This window comes from Vulpes vulpes, chromosome 9 (assembly GCF_048418805.1).
Source record: "Vulpes vulpes isolate BD-2025 chromosome 9, VulVul3, whole genome shotgun sequence".
NCBI classification, from domain to species: domain Eukaryota; kingdom Metazoa; phylum Chordata; class Mammalia; order Carnivora; family Canidae; genus Vulpes; species Vulpes vulpes.
This window is the reverse complement of record NC_132788.1, coordinates 106,208,519-106,226,329: the sequence shown is the minus strand read 5'-3', so window position 1 is coordinate 106,226,329 and position 17,811 is coordinate 106,208,519. Positions and strand designations below refer to the sequence as shown.

At 56.8% G+C, this 17,811-nt stretch overlaps 1 protein-coding gene across 1 annotated transcript in view; it reads left to right on the top strand.

Moving 5' to 3' along the window:
- KDM4B (lysine demethylase 4B) overlaps positions 1-17,811 on the top strand; it is a 137,044-nt gene that overhangs the window by 31,085 nt on the left and 88,148 nt on the right.

Sequence of the window (17,811 nt, the reverse complement as noted above, 5' to 3'; positions counted from 1 at the left end):
TAAGAGTTCTTTATGTATTCTGGATACTGATCCCTAATGTGATATAAGATCCACAAACATCTTTACCCATTCTGTGGGTCGTCCTCCCTTTCTTGATTATGTCCTTTGAAGCATAAAGTCTAATTTATCTATTTTTTCCTTTTGTTGCTTGTGCTGTTCATGTGGCATTTATAAACTATTGCCTAATCCACGGTCACAAAAATGAATTCGTGTGTTATCTTCTCTAAAAGTTTCATAGTTTTATCTTCTGTGTGTAGCTATGGGATCCTTTTGAGTTAAGTGTACATGTGGTGTGAGGTAGGGGTCCAGCCTCATTCTTTTTCATGTGAGCATCCAGTTATCGAAAAGAGGGTTCTTTCTCCATTGAATGATCTTGGCAGCCTCCTTGAAAATCAACTGGCCTCATGAGTGTGGGTTTATTTCTGGACTGTCAACTTTCTTGCATTGATTTCTGTGTCTAACTTTATGCCTGTACCACACCGTCTTGTTTACTGTAGCTTTGTCACCTTGAGTTCTATCTGGTCTTGGAGGTGGGCATTAAGGAAAACGATGTGGTTCTTACGCCTCCATGTAGTGAGACCAGACCTTTCTTAGCTGGGATCAAGACCGCCTGGAGTGCCCGCTACTTCTTTAGCTAAGCGATCACAACTTCCACAGTTGGATTTCAGGGTCCGTGAGGACATGGGGAATTTAGTGAGATATTTGTAAATAAGAGGCTCTTCCGCCAGTATGCAAAGATGGATGAAACATGTCACTTCTTCATCTCTTTCAAACAGGAAGGATCTGAAACTTGTGTTCAGGAGGTTGGGTCTTTATCAGGTCCTGAAACTAGATTGTAGTGTGGTGTCGGCTTGCTTTTTCTTTTCTTATCAGTTTGGATCTTTTTACAGCCACTCTCCTCTTCCAGCTAAAACCCGCTGTGCAGTGAGCTTCAGAGGACGGAGGTAAAGGTTGGCTTTTTTTTTTTTAATTTTTATTTTGAAATAATTTTAGACTTACTGAAATGTTACAAAGACAGTACAGCGAGTTCTTGGGTACTTGTCAGCCACCTCCCTAATGTTAGCATCTAACAACTATAGAAGAATGACCCAAAGTAAGCAAGGAGCTTGGAGGAATTGTATTTACCAAACTGTAGCCTTTATTCAGATTCCCCTACTTGTCACACTCCTGTCCCTTTTCTGCCCCAGAGCCCCATCCCGGACCCTGTACTGCATTTAATTGTCAGATCTCCTCCGGCTCTCCCGGGCTGGGACTGTTTCTCAGTCTTTCCTGATCTATTGTGACCTCGACACTTTTGGAGAGCACTGGTCAGGGATTTTGTGGAATGCCCCTCGACGTGGCTTTGTCTGGTGTTTTCTTGGGATTAGAAGAAGGGTATGCCGTTCGGGGCAGGCTGCTTCTGTGTGCAGGATGTTGGTGTGTCTCTTTGTCGGTGATGTCAACCTCGATCCTATGGTTACGGTGCTGCTGGCCAGGAGTCTCTACAGGAAAGTTACTAATTTTCCCTTTGGGGACTGTGCAAATACCTTGTTTCCTCTCAAACTTTTGCCTGTGGATTTCAGCACCCGTCTGTGGACCTTCCCCGCACTAGTTGTTACTGTGACGTTCCCACGAGGACTTTGTATTACTCTTGCTGCTTCTCCATGTCCCTGTGTGAATTAAAATCCCTTTGTAGAACAGGGCAGCCCCTTCTCCCTCATTTATGGTATGTTTTTAATTTTGTATCCGTGAAGACTTACTTGTGTTTATTTTGTCCTGTGGGTTCTGGTCCAGTGCTATTACTATTTATTCCCTTGCCCGCATTGTCCTTGCTTTGGTCATTCCTTCATGACCACATCCCGTAGAGAGGGTTGCCTTCCTTCCTGCTCCCACGAGATGCTCAAGCTCACCTTGTAGATTCCCTGGCCCAGCCCTGGAATAGACCACTTCCCGAAGGAGGCCTGGTTCCTTATGTTGAGGAACGATATTTGAACTGTGATCTGGGTGCTGGGCATGCTCTGTGCTAGGGGAGGTGTTGTGGTTTCTTCTGTCAGTTGACAGATCTTGGAAATGTGAATCCTAACCCATGTGTGCATGCATGTCTGTGCTTATTTCTGAGTCCAACTGTGTGTGTGTGTGTGTGTGTGTGTGTGTGTTTTCCGAAAACCCATGAGTTCGTACTCACCTGATGAGAAAATATTCAGGTCAGTGATCCTTCTGAGGCTTTGGGGGCCTCCCTACCCTGTGGGGGGCATATACAGCCCTTGCAATCTTGGGTATACAGCAGGGGATGCCAGGCCCCTTTTGAGGGCCACTTGGGGCTCGTGGCCATGTAAGACCAGGCTGAGTTGGACGGTGGCCCTCCTGGGTCAGGTGACAGAGTGAGTAGGTGAGCGCTTCTTTCCTGCCCAGCCTGGAGGCTGTCCGGTCAGCTCCCTGCCTCTGAGAACCTGGGCCCAGCTCCAGGGCAAGAATGGGAGCCCCTGGCATGGGCCCGGCCTCTGATCCTACACTGAGGGGCAGCCCTGGGCAGCTCAGAGCTCATGGGACCCGGGGACTCAGGTACCTTGCCTAAGGTGAGGAGGCCAAGTCCGTGGGGTCCCCGGTGATGCCACCAGCTGGTGGCAGTTCCTAATGGCGCAGCCTTTAGGTACAGCTGGCTCTTTCCCTGTTTCCTGCTGCTGCTTCTTCCTGGCCCTACCTGCTTGCCCTTTGCAGAGGCGGGTAGAAGCACAGGCCACTTTGCACGCTGCTTCAGCGTCTGCATGCTCGCGGTGGGCACGTTGAAATAACTACGTCTTCTAATGGTCAGATTGTGCCTTTTTAAGGGAGAAGTGGTCAGACTGTGCCTTTTAGGGGCATCGATGTCTGATGTCTCAGGTCGCCACTGGAGGCTCTTACCTTGCTGCAACCGGACTCCCCTCCTGAGTTCTATTCTTAGTGCCCCAGATTTCCTGGGACCCACAGTGAGGTCAGCGGCTGGGTTGGGCCAGCCTGGGCAGCAGGAGGCACCAAACCGAGCCTGCCTGGGCCTTTTTGTTTTGTTTTCTTTTAAATTTTTTTTTTATTTTTTTTATTTTTTTATTTATGATAGTCACAGAGAGAGAGAGAGAGAGAGGCGCAGAGATACAGGCAGAGGGAGAAGCAGGCTCCATGCACCGGGAGCCTGACGTGGGATTCGATCCCGGGTCTCCAGGATCGCGCCCTGGGCCAAAGGCAGGCGCCAAACCGCTGCGCCACCCAGGGATCCCGTTTTGTTTTCTTTTAAAAAATTACTTAGACTTCATTTTTTAAGCCATTTTGGATTGGCAGAGAAATTGAGAGCATTCCCCCCAGCCCCACACTCAGTTTCCCCGCTGGGGTCTGCACTCAGGCTGGGGCGCTGTTGCGGTTAATGGACGAGTGTTCATATATTCTTAGTAAGCAAAGTCCACAATTTATTCTGATTTCCTCAGTTTCCCCAGTGTCCCTCTTCCATCCCAGGATCCCCCAGGACATACAGGCATCACGTCTCCTCGGGTTCCTCTGGGCTGGGACAGATTCTCAGATTTTCCTTGTGTTTGATGCCTCTTGATGGTCACTTGGAGTACCAAGCAGGGCTTTTGTAGGAAGCCCCTTCCTTGGGTCTGTCTGGGTTTTTTTTTTCTCATGGCAAGGCTGGGGTGATGGGTTTTGGGAGGATGACCCCAGAGAGAAGTGCCCTCTTCCTGGGGCTGTCTCGGGGGAGGGTGCTGTCACTGTGGCTTGTCACTGCAGATGTTTGCCTTGGTCCCCTGACTGAGGTGGGCAGGCAGGTGTCTCCCCTGCAAGGTCACTCTTCCCAGTTTCCATGCTGTTCTACTTGGGAGGAAGTCATCATGCCCAGCCCACACTTCAGGGCTCTATGATCCCTCAGCCCTGGACTGCCTTGTGCCCAGTGGGTCTGTGGCCATGTCCGAGGCCAGGCCCTGGTATCCCAGAGGCCCCAGGCTGGTGGCCAGCCCACTGTGGAGGGCCCGCAGTGTCTGAAGGAGCGGTGGAGGTAGGCGAGCCTAGCCCTTCGTCCCCTGTGGACGTGGGTCAGGGTGGATGGAGGCCTCACTCTGGGCTGTGGCCTGAGAACTGGGGCCTGACTCCAGCCCCAGAGCTGCCAGCCTCCCGGCATGGGGGTCGGTGCTGTTGCCCCCAGAGCATGAGGACAGGAGGGCCCGTGGGGTTGGGGAACCGACAGCCATGGGTAGCAGCAGACTGAAGTCTAGCCGGCTGAGAACCACAGGCCCTAGTGGTGGTCTCTCTGCCGTTCAGACCATGTGCTGGTGGGGGTGGCCCCTGGCCATCCCAGGGGGCACAGTTACAAGTGACTATGGACGCACGTGGTCCCATCCACGCAGGAGCGAAAAGTCGAGGCTGGCAGCTTGCAGCCCAGAGCCTGTACAGTGGAAGCCAACAGGCCCCGCAGCTCCCCTGACATCTGGGAAACGTACCTGGGAGCTACCATGTTGGTGTCCCTGTGCTACTGTAACAAAGAGCCCAGACTTAGGGACTTCAGCAGCACACATGATGAGCTCAGGGCGGGAGGCGGGAAGTCCAGCCTGGGTCTCCCTGGGTGACTGTCAGGGTGTGGGCAGGGCTGGCTCCTCTGGGAGGCTCCTGGGGAATCTGTTCTTCGCCTTCGCAGCTTCTGGAGGTGCTGCAGTCCCTGCCTCAAGGCCCCATCCTCTGGGTTTTCGGTGTGACAACGTGACCCCTGCTTTTGTTGGCATGTCTCTTTCTCTGACTCTGAGCCTCCCGCTCCACTCTTGTGAGGACCTTGGTGTTGCCACCAGGCCCACCAGATAATCCAGGATCGTTGTCGCATCTCAGAGTCCTTAACTTCATCCCGCCCACTGAGTCCCTTCTGCTGTGGAAGGGAGCGTGGCCCCAGATTGCAGGGACTAGGACCTAGATGTCTTGGGGGGCTGTGACTCTGCCAGCCACAGCTACACGGAGGGGTTCCAGAGTGATTGGATCCCCAGACTTGAGCCTTGCTGGTGGCAGGTGCCGGTGGGGCTGTGGAGTGGGGAAGGCTTCAGCCGCCCAGGTGGGAGAGTCCCCAGGAGAGCCGCCGGCAGTTTACCTTGCCCAGGAGATGTGTGCAGCCTGAGGTACAGCGATCCCACAGGTTGGCGTGGTCTTTCAACCCAGGGCCTGGCCTGTTTTAAGACAGTGACATCTTAACGGGGTCACACCCAGGACTTTTAAAAACCAGAGAAAAGAGGAAATACAGCATACACTGCGTGCCATGAGGGATGCTGGTGAAGCTTGTGTTCTGTAGAGAAATGTGCAGAACTTCATTTCACCAAGCCATGGCCCCAGGGGGACAGGCCGTAGGGGACACTGGAGTCCTGGAAGACACCATATGAAGGCACAGAGGTGGGGGTGGGGTGGGGATCCAAGAGATCTTGTGCAATCAAGAGCTCAGGTGTCTGGAGAGGTGGGGGCAGGGAGGATGGAGAGTTAGGGTAGTGGCTGTAGCCTGGACTGTCCGAGGTCCTGGGGCTGCACCCAAAGTCTGGGGTCTTGTCCTGCATCCATTCAACAAGCGTTGAGGGGTCTCTGTGCCCAACTGTATATTCATGGTTGGACCCGCCCTCCATGGGATCTTGGCTCTGTACAGGCCCTGCTGTGCTCTCTGCCTGTGCCCTCTGCCTGCCGGGGGCGTAGGTGGTGGTCACTGAGCATCTGTGCTGTCCCTGTGACTTTCCTCCTTGGAGGGGTGCCTTTCTGGCTGGGGGGGCGGTTTGGAGGAAGCAGAACTGCCTATACCTTAAGATTTCCAGAAGCTTCTTTGGTTTTATTTGATTGTTTCATGGAGCTTCTCACTTCCTCAGCTACTGATTTTTAGGAGCTGAGCTTAAACCGGGCAGTCATGGGGATTCTTTAACGGGGAAAGTGCTTATAGCTATGGATTTCAGTGTTCTTGCAGATTGGCAAGGAATTGGAAATGTCTGAAGGAAGGCGAGCGTCCTTGGGCTACATGCAGCTGCTAGGAGTGGGATTTGGACTTAAAGTTTAAGCACGCAATCAATTTAGTTAATCGCGCTTTTATTTTGTGCATTTTAGGAACCGTCACCATTGCTGGGACCTGATAGAAATCCCTGCCAGTTACCCGGGCTCTTCTCATCTTGGCTACAACCAGGTCTTTGAAGTAAGTGCTCGGGCCCCTGGGTCCAGGTGGCCGCAGGAGAGCAAGGCACCGAAGGCCACAGCCCCTCCCTGGGCGGCCTGTCCGGCCTCCACACACCCTGATGGGAGAAAGGGGCTGCAGTTTGGTCCCGAGTTTAGAGGTGTCCAGAGTCCAAGCCAAGGAGCCTAGAACCCTCCTGGGGTTTGTTCTGCTGGCTGTTTCTTCTCTAGTCCTTGCGCTCATGTTTGTGCTCTTGTCTTGGGCATCTGATGCTGGTGCCACACTTCACCATTGTGCATGTTGGGTGGTGCTGGGATCGCCCGGCTTGAGCTGCCCCCCCCGTGTCACATGGATCACATGGGACACTGTTTCCGGGCTCATCTAGGGCCGTATTCACCCCATCCCGTGCCCTACAGGAAATGGTGACCAGTCACATTCGAGTGGAGTTGGGGCATCTCTAAAAATGGAGAATTCTTTTTAAAATACCTTTAAAAGAATCCCATTGCCCACCTGCTCTGGTTTCAACTCTGGGCTGTCCACTTCCCTCTCTAATAAACCAGGGACAGAGGGTTTTTAAAGAGGTGGCCTCTGATGGTCCAAGGCTATGGCTCGTGAGAAGAGGGGGCACAAGCCACTCACCTCCTGGCTCACTTCCATGGAGCAGGAGCAGGGGTGCGGGGGGGGGGGGGGTGACCTGAGGGGAGGGCTGGTCAGTGAGGGATGGGTCCCCTGTGCTCTCTGGCCATTCCACGTTGGCTGTTCCTGGTGGCCTGAGAAAGGCTACCTCATGGTCTCCAAGGCCACAGGGCTAACTGGGCCACGCGTGGGCAGGATGGTGGCTTTTTCTGTTCTGATTGAGGAACTCAGGGAGATGGGCAGTGGAACTCAGGTGCCCCTGTAGGAGGGGTGCAGGAAAGGGCTCGTTTCTTAAGGGGTGGACTTCAGGTACCTGGTTCTGGGGTCAGCAAACAGCGGCCCAGACCAGTCTTGCCCACTGCCTGTTGTGTAAGTAAAGTTTGATTAGCGCATAGCACTCGTGGTCGTGTCATCTCTGTCTGCTTCCTCCTCACAGTGTAGACTTGAACGCGCGGTTGTGACAGAGGCTGTGTGACCTGCCGAGGCGAGGGTGTTTGCTGTGTGGTCCTGTACAGAAAACGTGTGCCACCCTTGGCCTTGGTTAGTGTGTTGCTTGCTGGGGCCGGATGGTTTGGAAATGGTCTGTTCTGTGTCTCTTAAGACGTGGCTTTTACCCTTAAAGCTTGTGCTTTGTTGTAAGACAAGCAGATCTCTAAAGCCTGGCTCTTCTCTTTGTACCCGGATCAGTGTGACGTGTTCTGTGTGCGCAGCTTGCCCTGTGGGGCTAGACTTACCGCTAGTGGTCCCTCACTGCAGTCATCCCGGCCTGTCCTCTCCCTCGCTCAGCCCATTTTACGGCTGAAGAGACTGAGTGCCCCGACTGGAAGGTGAGAGAAGGTTCTCTGGCGGAGGAGGGAGACGCGAATGAGACGCGAATGACGCTCCCGGCTCCTTCTCCAAGAGGCCTGGGGCGTTCAAGGAGATCAGAGTCCTTGAGACAAACCAGACCGGTTCACTGTGGTCTGGCAGTTGCCCAGTAGGCTGCTGTGGACTTTGTAAAAAAAATTCATTCTTATGCAGACATAATTCACATACCGTAGCAGCCACCCTTTCAAGTGTACGGTTTGGTGATTTTTAGTATGTTTGCAGAGATACGCAACCGTCACCACCACCTAATTCCAGAATATTTTATCAACCCGAGAAGAATCCCAGCTTGTAATATAATGTACATTGAACAGTCGCTCCCCCTCCCCCAGCCCCCACGAGTCCCCTCCCTGTGTGTGGACGAGCCCATCCTGGACATGTCACACACATGGACTCACAAACCGTGGGGCCTCCTGTGTCTGGTTCCCTCCCTGAGCATCATGGGCTTGGGTGGTGTGTGGGCGCCTTGCTCCTGCTTGTGGCCAAGGGACGTGCCCATGGGTGAGGGACACGCTGTGTGTAGCCGTTCATCCCAATGGATTCTTAGGTTCTTTGCACTTTGGGGATATTGTGAATGATGCTGCTATGAACATTCACCTACACGTTTCTGTGCGGATGTAGGTTTTGCTTTCCTTGGGTGGACACCTCACGTGGAATTGCTGAGCCATGGGGTCCCTTTGTGCTTAACCTTCTGATTTACTGCCGTGCTGCTCCCTCAGTGGCCGTCCCATTCCCGTCCCACCCCGGCCGTGAGCGAGGGCTCTGGACAGCCCCCATCGCACCCAGGCCCCCCCAGCACTGATGTGAAGTTGCAGGGCAAGGTGGTTTGTGGGAGTCAAACATCCAGATAAAGCTTCTGCTTCCATGGCCCCCAGCCCCCGATTGTCCCCAGTGAATCTGACACTGTGGCTTGAGAAGGGTGGCTCTTCCCCTCTGGGGCTCAGGGCAGTGTCCACGTCTATTTATTTTATTATTTTTTAAATATTTTGTTTATTTATAAGAGATAACGAGCAGAGGGAAGGGGCAGCAGTAGAGGTAGAAGCGGATTCCCCGCAGAGCAGGGAGCCCAATGTGGGCCTTGATCCCAGGACCCTGGGATCATGACCTGAGCCCAAGGCAGATGCTTCACTGACAGAGTCCCCCAGGCGCCCCATGTCCATGTCTGTTTATTTTTTATTTTTAAAATTTATTTATGAGAGAAAGAGAGAGGTCAAGACACAGGCAGAAGGAGAAACAGGCTCCCTGTGGGAAGCCTGATGCGGGAAGCCCTATGTGGGACTCGATCCCAGGACCTCGGGGGGTCACGCCCTGAGCTGAAGGCAGACGCTCAACCGCTGAGCCCCCCCGAGGCGTCCCTCCACGACTGTTTAGATTGCGGGGAAAACAGGAGTTGCAGACTCGTTTATAGCTCTGTTGCATTTCCCATTTTCTAGAAAGTGCTTCTGTCTGAGTGAGCGTAGGCAGATGGGCTCCTGTTCCCGAGATGTGCCACGCAGCAGCAGTCTCCAGGTTGGAGGGATGTGGTGACTGTTTCTTCTTTCTCTGCTTGATGGATTTTTCACATGGCACTTGGAGTAGACTGAATAGTGCTCCCCGAAGGTGCCCACGTCCCGCTCCCGGGAACACGTGACTGGCTGCCTTCCCTCGCGTGGTGAAAGGGACTCTGCATGTGGGATTAGGCTAAGGCCCCCGAGACGGGAGATGTTACTGGATCATCTGGGGCCCCAGTGTCAATACAAGGGTCATGATGGGCGGGAGGCAGAGGGGGGGAGTCCCAGACCCGCCGTGAGGACGGAGGAGGGGCTGCGGGCCTGGGAGGCGGCGCCTCTGGAAGCCGGAGAGGACAGGGAATCTCCAGAAAGAACACAGCGTGCGTGCAATCCAGGACAGACTTCTGGCCTCCAGAATATTAAGATAATAAAGTTACAATGTTTTAAGCCATTAAGCTTGTGGCAATTTGTTGCAGCAACCAGAGACCTGAGTGCACAGGGTTATGGGTGAGTCTTCCTTGGGGCTTTTAGGCTCGTCATCAGTCCGCTGCTCATGGCAACCACCCCTCGGTGCCGCGAGAACCTGGCCAGCTAAGCTGCCTTCCCCACGGCCCTTGGCCTTGCATTTCTCTCTAGGCTCTGGCCTCCTGCCTTCCTGCCTCTGGGAGACGCTCCGCCTGCTTTGTGTCCTGTCTCCGTGACCATTCCAGGCCGGCCGGCCCTGTGGGATCAAGCCCCATCAAGTCTGGCATCGTCTCTGGGGCCCGTGTCCTCCCTGGGCTGTGCCGGGCACTTCTGGCCCCCGCCCGCCCGCCCTTGTGAGCTGTCCTGGGCCCGTGTTCTGCTGCTGCTCGGGGGGCAGCACAGGAAGCTCCCCGCTGTGGTGCCGTGGGCCTGACAGCAGGCAGGGTGAGGGTTCTGTGACTCCGGGGTTTGCGGGGGGCAGCTGAGCGGCAGGTGGTTTACCCCCCGAAGTCTGTCTGTCTTTGCTGTGCACCGACCACCCGCGGGGGCATCTGGCCCTTGGGGAGCTGCTCATGGCACACGGTGCCCATGGGGGATGGGCTGATGGCGGTTGGGGGGCTCTTGTGCCGCCTCTGCAGTAGGTTCTTTTTCTTGTTTTTTTTTTTTTTTTTAAGATTATTTATTTATTTGAGAGAGAGAGAGCACAAGCAAGGGAGCAGCAGAGGGGAGAGGGAGAAGCAGGCCCTCTGCTGGGCAGGAAACCCGATGTGGGGCTCCATCCCAGGACCATGGGATCATGACCTGAGCCCCCCCAGGCGCTCCTCCGCAGTAGGTTCTGTTCTGTCTCCATCCCTGGTGAAGGCGCGGAGGCTCCTCCTGGGACCTGATCCTGTTCTGGGGCCCCTCTGCCCTCACCCCCTCTTGGGAGCTGTGCTTTGCCACCAGAAGCTCTCCTGAGGTGGGAGCCGGGAGCCCATGGCTGGCTGGGAGGTTTGAGCTTCCTCCGACAGCCAGACCTCCTGGCACAGGGACCCGCAGGAGCAGGTGATGGCGAGGGCCTGGGATGGAGAGTGAGGGGAGAGGTGTCCTTTGGGGCAGGGGAGAGGCCTCACCGAGAGGGCCCGGGGTCCCCAGGGAACTCTCAGACTCGGTGGCACGCTGCCTCTCATACTTGGGAAGACGAGTGGAGGGAGGCAGTTCTCGGGGTTAGACTTGCCTCGCAGTCAACCGTGTAAGACTGCATTTGCTCGGAGGACGTGCTTTTCCAGCCCTACTGAACATTGAAACGTCAGTGCTGCAGGTTCATCCACGTGGCTTCTGGAAAGTGTCTGCCATTGGGCCCCATAACCCCTTAGCATCAGTCTCTGAGCCCACTTGTTGGAAAACCGGGCTGACTGCTGGGCAGGGGCGGTCATCTCGACCCTGATCCTCGTTCCCAGGGTGTGTGCTAGCCCCGGCCTGGCTGTCACCTGGCTGTGGGAGACCCATCCCTCCGTGTTTCTCACCCACACTCTGGGGCAGCCCTTGTGGCTCGGGCACCCCTACTTTCAGGATGGGGGGTGCTTCTGCCCAGGGTTGGAGTCTAGATGCAGGGAGAGCCTCTGCTGCTGGGGAGGTGGCAGCTGTGGGGGTGTAGCGCCCCCCAGTAGTTCAGAGGGTTTTGCGCCCCCCCCACCCCCACCCCATGCACAAGTCCCTGCCCCTCCTGGGTCAGGTGACAGTGCAGTGCAGCCGCCCAGGAGGGCTTCCCTGGGCCCAGGTGATCATGACCCGGAGAGTGGCCCAGACCCAAGCAGGCAGCGCCGGTCGCCCGGCCCAGAGCCTCTGCTCTTGTGACACATCCCTGGGCCGACTTGTTCCTCTTCCGGGTGTGGGAGGAGCTGCCTGCAGCGGCCCGGGACAGCCGGGCCCCCAGGTGGTGGATGGGCTGCAGGCGGCTGGGAGGGCATCAAGTCAGGAGACAAATGACCTTTAGAAAATCAATAGCTGTATTGAGATGTAATTGCCATGCTTGCAGTTCAGCCCCTTGGAGTGGTAACGTCAGTGCCCGTTGGCACGTGCGGTTGCCTGCTCTTAGGCTCAGAATGAGGAGCAGAGAGAGGGATGCTTTCTTCTCCTGTTGGAGGTTTTGTGGGCTGGGTCAAGGTTGGTCATAGCCAGGGAACCCGCCAAGAGGCCGCCCTTCCTGTTAAAGACTAAACCCAGTGGGCCCCCCAAGCTGGCTGGGGCTTCAGGGGCCGCCCGGTCTCCGCACACGTGTTGGGGCCTGGCTTGGGCCTGGGGGAGCGGCCAGGATGGGAGACGGGAGCCCCCAGCCTGGCCCCGGCCTGCGCCTTCTGTGTGCCGAGCGTGTGGTGGCACATCGAGCAGGCCGAGGAGAGGAGGGCTCCAGCGGGCCCACGTGTGAGGTGGCCATGGCTCCCAAAGCCGAGGGGGTCTCACGGGGCCGGGTGGGGGTCACATGCACGGAAATCCTGAAGAGCTTCTCAGAGACACGCTCACCTGATCTCGTGTGAGCTTCTCTGGCCGCTGGAACCAATGGCTGTGAACCTGGTGACTCTTTTCTCTCCCACTCCTGGGAGGCCACGGAGTCTGAGTGAGGCCTCCCGGCTAAAATCAAGGCATTGATTGGCTCCTTCTGGAGATGTCTGGGCAGAACTGATTTTTGTGATTTTTTTCCAGCTTCAGAGGACTGCCCGCTTTCCCTGGCTTGGGGTGGCTTCCTGGCATCCGTCCAGCCTCTGTCCCCACGTCGGGTCTCTCCTCTCTCCCTTTTGTGAGGATCCAGGATCATCCCCATCTCAGGGTCCTTAATTCATCTCTCCTGCAAAATCCCTTTTGCCGTGGAAGGGGGCACAGCCGTCGATCCCGGGCATTAGGACATGGATGTCTGGGGAGCGGGCATTCTACTGCTCACCACAATCTTGTCCAAAGCAACCTCTCCCACCTGCCTCGCCCCTGCCCCCCCATCTCCCCCGTCCCTGCACTCGGCTCCTCCTTCCTCACTCTTGGCAAGTTTTGTTGCCTCTGTCCTCAAAATGCATCCATTCTCCTTCTCATCGCTATTGTCCCTAGATCTGCCCTTGCCTGCTGGCTCCCACGCTGGCCCTCCGCAGCCAGGCCCGACTGCAGAACCTGCAGGGCCCCAGGCAAAGTGAAACCCCAATGCCCCTCATTCTAAAATGGAAGAAATTGGGGCCCCTGAGGGGGTCGGTGACTAAATGTCTCCCTTTGGGTCGGGTCATGATCCTGGGATCGAGTCCCGCATCAGGCTCCCCACATGGAGCCTGCTTCTCTCTCTGCCTGTGTCTCTGCCTCTCTCTCTGTCACTCTCATGAATAAATAAATGAAATCTTAAAAAAAAAAAAAAAGTGAGAAATTCAAGAGGGCCACAGCCGAGCGTTAAGCTAGGGGTGACCGGGCCGGGGCTGACTGCCGGGGTCTTGCTCCCATGAGGCCAGCCCTGCCTGTAGTCTGTTGCCCACAGCCAGCGGGGCCTTTTCAGGATGTACATGGGATCTGTGTCCTTGCCCTAAACTCCCGGTGGCTTCCTGGTCAACCCAGCGCAGCACACGCCCCGCCCCGTGGCCCCCGCTGCGCCTGGCCGTCCACTCACCCCTTCCCTGCCGCTGCCAGGATCCTTCCCTCTGCCTAGAATTTTCTCTTGCCCCAGACCTCCGTGTGACTGGTGCCCCACTCATGTTCAATATCAAATTTCTGTCCAAACGGACCCCTGCCACCTGGTGCTCTCGGTCACGTGACTACGCTGACCTTACCTGACTGAGATTCCTGCTCGCCATTCTGTGCTGGTGTCAGTCCCCGACGTGGCTCTTCCGGCTCCAGAGCTTACAGCCAACCTTGTGTTTCCTGGCCAGCCCTGGTATTTGCTCGGCCAAGGAGGAGCCCCAGCACCCGTGCCCCAGGGCAGGCGGGTAGAGGAGGAGCCCCAGCACCCGTACCCCAGGGTAGGCAGGTAAAGGATTCCCAGCACCCGTACCCCAGGGCGGGCAGGTGGAGGAGGATCCCCAACACCCGTGCCCCAGGTCAGGCAGGTAAAGGAGGATCCCCAACACCCGTGCCCCAGGGCCGGCAGGCGGAGGAGGATCCCCAGCACCCATACCCCAGGGCAGGCAGGTAAAGGAGGATTCCCAACACCTGTGCCCCAGGGCGGGCAGGTAGAGGAGGATCCCCAGCACCCGTACCCCAGGGCAGGCGGGTGGAGGAGGATCCCCAACACCTGTGCCTCAGGGCGGGCAGGTAGAGGAGGATCCCCAGCACCCATACCCCAGGGCAGGCGGATGGAGGAGGATCCCCAACCCCCATGCCCCAGGGCAGGTGGGTGGGCTGCTCGAAGCTCTGTGCTGGGTCTGCAAGGGCTGTGCAGGGAGTGACTCCTGCCAGCTTTGTGCCTTCGAGGCTGATGAGCGTGGGGAATTTTGTGTTGTTTTGTGGAATGGAAACAAATCCAGCTGGTTGAAGGTGAAATCCCCTCCTTGTTCCCCCAGCAGCGCACCTTTCTCCCCAGAGGGATGGTCCTCCCCTTCCCGGCACAGGAGACGGAGAGAATGGGGTCTCCAGGGGAGGGTGTGCATGGCCACAGTTCAGGGGGCCAGTGGGGCTGGGGTGCAAGCCTCAGTGGGAGCCCACGTGGGTGGGGCCCCGTGCGCAGCGAGCCCTCATGTCTGTCGCGCTCACTTTTGCCATATTCACGCATGTGTGTGTGTTCCAACAAAGCATCACAAAGTGCATCACAGGCCTCTCGGCCGCGCCCCTAAGGGACACAGTGGCATCCTAAACATGCACCACCGTTTCCTGGTGTCACCTGACATCCGCCCTGTTCAGATCTCCCCACTTGTCCCCACATGTCTCCACGAAGCCTGTGCTGCTTCCGCACACAGGGCAGGGCGCTGATGTCTCTGGGCTTGTTGTACTGGAGCAGAGCCTGCTCTCGTGTCTCTGGGGGCAGAACTTTCTTCCCCTTTCCTTCTTGCCGCCCTCCACCCACCTCTCTCTCTCTCTCTCTCTGCAGGGGGTGGTGATGGTAGCAGCCTCACTGAGCTAGATTCACACCTACGATTGGCCCACCTAGCGCCTCCGGTTCCATGGCCTCTAGTGCATTCCCAGAGTCATGTGGCTCTCACCACAGTCAGGTTCAGAACATTTCCATTGCCCCATAAGGAAACCCCAGTCCTTGGCCTGGGCTACACTCCGCTCCGAGGCCTCCTGTGTCTGGTTCCCTCCCCGAGTATTGTGGGCTCAGGGTCCATCCCCGGGGCAGCATGTGTGGCCACCTCGCTCCTGTTGGAGGCCGAGGGACGCTCCTGTGTGTGGATGGACACACTGTGTGCATCTGATCATCGATGGACACTTGGGTTGTTTCCACCTTTTTGGCCATGTGGGTAATGCTGCTGTGAACACGGATGCATGTTTTCATTCCTCTCGGGGATATCTCTGCGAGTGGAAGTGCTGGGTTATCTGGTAATTTTATGTGTAACTTTTTTTTTTTTTTTTTAAGATTTCATTTATTTATTCATGAGACAGAGAGAGAGAGAGGCAGAGACACAGGCAGAGGGAGAAGCAGCCTCCCTGCAGCGAGCCCAACGCGGGACTCGATCCTGGGTCTCCAGGATCTCGCCCTGGGCTGAAGGCAGGCGCCAAACCACTGAGCCACCCGGGCTGCCCAGTATGTGTAACTTTTTAAGGAACCCCCAGACTCTTTCCCTCAGCAGCCGCCTCACTTTCCATCCCCCCGTCTCCCCCCGGGGTGTCAGGGTTCTAATTTCTCCACATCCTCACCAACACTGGTCGCTGTCTTTGATTACGGCCGTCCTGGTGGGGTGAAGCGTCTCTCATCATGGCTCTGGTTTGCGTGTCCCTGATGGCTCATCGTTCCATGTGCTTATTGGCCGTCTGTGTATTTTCTTTGGAGAAATGTCTGTTTAGTCCTTTGCCCACTTTTTAACTGGGATGTTTATCTTTGTATTATTACATTGTGAGTGTGCCCGCTTTTTGGCACAGCACAGACCTGTGAAGAGCACCCTGGTCTTTCTGGGCTGCCCTGTACATTCCCTTGGCGGGGGAGTGGGGGGCTCTTGCTTGGTCCTCTGCCCCCACCGTGTTGCCAGTAAACTGGGAGGTTGGTCCAGGGTTGCTGTTCGGTGAGATTCCTTTTTCATTTCTTAAGTATGTACACGTATGATTTTTATTTGCCATCCTTCAAAAGACGTGTCAAGGGTATGGAGTGTTGGGATTATAAACCATTTTAATTTTCTTCTTTATATTTACCTACTCAAAACCTTCATTTCAAAAGGCACAAATAAGACAGGAAAAATCATACATAATCTGCCGCCGAGCTGAATCTAGATGATGCTGGTGGTTGGAGTAGAAAAAGCGTGTCTGGCCGGCTGCGCGTGTGCAAAAAACCCACCTGCTGTCTTATCATCTGCTTTTTCCACCTCCTAGATGGAAAGCTCATCTCCGCATCGTGAGTTTTGATGTGTGAGGGAGCTCGTGTGGGCAGGACCCTGGGCTGTCCCAGCTCTGCCTGGGACAAGCTCGTCCTGGGGAGCTGGCGGGCGTACCACATAATGCCACCTCTCACCATTGTTCCTGGGTGGCGGACAGGCCAGAGGCGGCCCCCCCTCGGAGCAACGCAGCCTGTCTTGAGGCGCTCCGAGGAGCCCGTGCACCCTCCCCCATAGGCTACCGCGAGCTAGCCTGGGAGGAGAAGCAGCCAGCCGGCTGGGACCAGCCAAGTCAAGGATGGAAGCTGCTGGGCGGGGGACCAGGCCCTGCCACATACCTGCGTGTGGCCTGGGCACACAATCTCCCCCGTAGCCTGAGCGAGCTACGCACAACGAGCTTATTACCACATTGAGTGGACAAGTTACCCCATCAGTCACATCCAACAGGGCTGGGGACTGTTGAGTGCTGATGCGCCCGTGGCTAACCAGCCTGGGCACTGCCCACGGCAGGCTGAGGGCTTAGGACCAGGGGCCGCCCCTCCCTGCTTGGGGTGGGCCACCCACTGCCTCACCGGGTCCCCTTATTAACTCCCGGGCTTAGGACCAGAGGCCGCCCCCAGGGTGATCATGTCCAGCCACAGACGGGGTTGCTCATCCACAAAGGATCGGTGGTCAGTGGGATCCATCCCCCCAGGGCTCACTACACTGTGTGGTGGGTATGGAAAATTCTGGGCGGGGGGTGGGAGCAGGGCGGTGGGAGGCTGGTGGGGGTGGCGGGGTGTGGGGGGCTAGCAGGAGTGTAGGTTGGCCTGTAGGCTGAGAGCGGAGGAAGGCCTATGAGCCCCAACTGCGGCTTGTCCTCCTCAAGTTGGAGCTGGTATCTCATGTCTCATCTGAGGTCCCTGCCTGGGGGACGTCTCCCCACCACCCTGCCCTTTGGTGGCTCCCTCCACAACTGACAGCCCAGCTCAGTCCACGCTAACGTTGCAGGGGAGTCAGAGTCAAGGCCATCCCCCTGCCCCGGCCATGAGCTCCCCAGGACAGACCCCCCAGTGTCCTGTTGCCAGCCACAGAGCCAATAAGTGAGTCCCACGTGGTGGCATCTGGGCTGGAGGGGAGAGGGCAGGTGGGTTGGGGGCTTGGGCGGGGATGCGGGTCCCGGGGCCTGGCTGCAGGGGGCTGGGTTGGGATGGCATGGTGGTCACTCCCAGGGGCTGGTCCGGCCTCCGCTGGGGCAGCCTCCGGGTGGGCAGCCTGGCTGTGGCCCGGCTCCTGTGGTGCCTGCTGCTTTGGAGGGAGGTTCGTGACAACCTTCTTCCCTTTATGAAGCTGTGTTTTCCTTCGGGTTTTCTGTGATCCACCCGGAGCTGCTGTCACACGCTGTCACGGGCCTTTGTGGCCTGCCATGCACACTCCGGCTTTGTGGCTACCCCTCAAGGAGAAGCCTTGGGACTGCTGTGCACATGGGCCAGAGGGCCACGGTGGGGTCCCAGCCCAGGACAGTGAGGACTCCCCGTGTCAGGACCCGCAGGGGCCCTCGCCGGTGGGTAGTCTGCCATCAGCGCATGGCCTTGGCGCTGTCCCCCTGGTTCCTGCCCCGCCACCCCAGGCGGGGATGGGGTGCTGAGGGCAGGGCCTGGCAGGGGTACCTGGGGCTCCCAGAACCTGCCCGGCAGACAGTGCCGGCCTTAGCGCGATTCCTGGGCTCCTGCTGCCCTCTAGCGCCCGCCCGGGGGAGTGCCTCCGGGGAGGCTGCGGCGTGTGGGGG